The sequence below is a fragment of the Miniopterus schreibersii genome (assembly GCF_964146895.1).
Source record: "Miniopterus schreibersii genome assembly, chromosome: 6".
Lineage (NCBI taxonomy): Eukaryota > Metazoa > Chordata > Mammalia > Chiroptera > Miniopteridae > Miniopterus > Miniopterus schreibersii.
This window is the reverse complement of record NC_138107.1, coordinates 12,559,491-12,562,117: the sequence shown is the minus strand read 5'-3', so window position 1 is coordinate 12,562,117 and position 2,627 is coordinate 12,559,491.

The following is a 2,627-nucleotide window of genomic DNA, read 5'->3' as shown; positions in this document are numbered from 1 at the left end:
CCTTTTCTCTCATCTTCCTGTTTTCTAGTTCACTGATTTCTGCTCAGATTTTTATTATTTCCTTTCTTCTTGTTTTGGGTTTCACTTGCTTTTCTTTTTCTAGTTTCTTTAAGTGGAAGTTCTGATCACTGATTTAAAATCTTTCTTTTTTTTCTAATAAAGGCATTTAGTGGAATAAATTGCCCTTGAAGTACTGTGTTGGCTGCATTTTACACATTTTGACGTTTGTTTTTATTTTCATTCGGTTCGAAATGTTTCCTGGAGTGTGGTGGTGGTGAGGTTGGGAAGCATGAAAGGGCCTTCCCCCTGCCTCCTGACAGGACTGGCTTTCAGGGGCTTGCTCTCCCCTGCCCTTCGCCTTGCTCTCCCCTGCTCTCCGCCTTGCTCTCCCCTGCGCTCTGCTTGCTCTCCCCTGCTCTCTGCCTTGCTCTCCCCTGCGCTCCGCCTTGCTCTCCCCTACGCTCTGCTTGCTCTCCCCTGCTCTCCGCCTTGCTCTCCCCTGCGCTCCGCCTTGCTCTCCCCTGCACACTGCTTGCTCTCCCCTGCTCTCCGCCTTGCTCTCCCCTGCCCTCCACCTTGCTCTCCTCTGCCCTCCGCCTTGCTCTCCCCTGGGCTCTGCCCTGCTCTCCCCTGCTCTCCGCCTTGCTCTCCCCTGCCCTCCACCTTGCTCTCCTCTGCCCTCCGCCTTGCTCTCCCCTGCGCTCTGCTTGCTCTCCCCTGCGCTCTGCTTGCTCTCCCCTGGGCTCTGCCCTGCTCTCCCCTGCTCTCCGCCTTGCTCTCCCCTGCGCTCTGCTTGCTCTCCCCTGGGCTCTGCCCTGCTCTCCCCTGCGCTCCGTCTTGCGCCTTCCCAGCCCCCAGCTGCACGCTCTGCCTCCCAGCCACCCTGTCAGCCCAGCCTGGATCTGGAGGCAGCAGCAGCTCCGACTCCCGGGCCTGGGGGAGATGCATAGCGAGAACCTTTCCGGTGAAGAAGGTTCTTTGCGGCACACTTAGGCATGTGCAGACACAGGTGGGGAGTCATTCCGGGACTTCATTCCAGATCCGGGATGTCAGCAGGCTGTGTGGCAGTGACCTCTGGTGGCCTTTGCTCTTCCTCAGAGAAAGGATTTGATGGGGCCGTCGTGCCTGTCATTTGCCCATCTGTGTTCTGGTTCATTCCTTGCCCTCCTCGGTTACGCTCTGCTCTGAGTCACAGGGACGAAGCCCTTGCTGCCTGCGTGTCTCAGCGGGCTTCCCTCTGCGTTCAGCCCTGGAGGCCCTGGCGGGAGGTGCTAGGACAGAAGGAAGGGAGCGGCCAGGGCGTTGGTGTCTCTGCCTCTTTGCCTTGGGTGGCCTCTTCAGAAGCAGTTATGTCCTTTCTGTGGCTCCGGCTCCCGCGGGCAGGCCTCTCTCCGGCGCAGCTTCTGCTAGGCAGCCCCTGCGGTGGTTTAGTTCCTGCCCCGTGGTCCTGGCTTCTGGGCTCTGCTAGCAGCACCTCCTCCTGGTTTCCTTTATCCCTTCCCAGTGTTGCTAATCTCTGGGGTGCTTAGCAACCCCATTGGCTTCTCAGTTCTTCCACCACCCATTCCTTGTATTGAACCCTATCTCTCCCCAGCACACACACACACACACACACACACACACACACACACACACTTTGGAATTCTCTGAATTTTCCTAACTGGTCCCAACTCATAGAGCCCTTATTCAGAATGTTGTGGCTCCTTTGGCTAGAGTTTTAGGACGAGACCCCAAGAGATGCTGGCTTCCCTCATGGCTCAGCCGCCCAGCCAGGCATGATCACGTTCAGGGCTGTCACACGCTGTCCAGCTTCAAGGGTCACCATTCACTCTGAGTCAGTGTGAATCGTGGCCCCTGAAGGTTTCCATAGGAAGCCCTGCTCCGGGCAACGGGGTTGGTTTCACTCAACGTACAGCCCAGAGTGGATGGTAACTTTTAGTGGAAAGAACCACGTGGGCCTCTCTCCTTGGGGAGATGGGTATGTCTCCAGCATCTGTTCTTGTTTCGTCTTCCGGGCAGCCTCTCCCTGCTTCTCCTGAAACCATACGGCTGCTTTGGGGAACTGTTCCTCTCCCCTCCGTGTGGCTCTGATGAAGCCGTTAATGACCACAGCGCCCTCCCCAGCAGCACAGATGACCCAGGCCCGATCAATCAGTGTGTGCGAGGCTCCGAGACAGCGATTCATTCAGACGGACACTTGATTCAGGACAGCCATCCAGAGCCCTAAGACTGATAAACGAGGCTGAGTCCCTTTTCCCACTGAGGCTGCTGGCACCTCTGATTCCTATCTGCCTTGCTCTCTCCCAATCCACCAGCATGAGGAGATCTGTCTGCAATAGGGGACACTGAGGCCGACATGCAGGGAGTCACAGAGCTGAGACAGAAGGAAGGAGGCAGGAGACTCCCGGTGGCAGTGGGTCCCCAGCTCCCCCTGAATGCTGAGGTCTTCCTTTAATTTGACAAATAACCAGAGTTCTCCTTCCAGCTATGAGAGCCAATAAATTCCTCTTTTTCCTTAAGCTGGTTTGCAGAGGATTTCTGTCACTAGCACGGTAGACAGAGAGCCCTCTGAATTCTTTGCTAGGAAAGTGAGACTTTGGGGCAACCTCTCCATTTCTCTCCTAGAG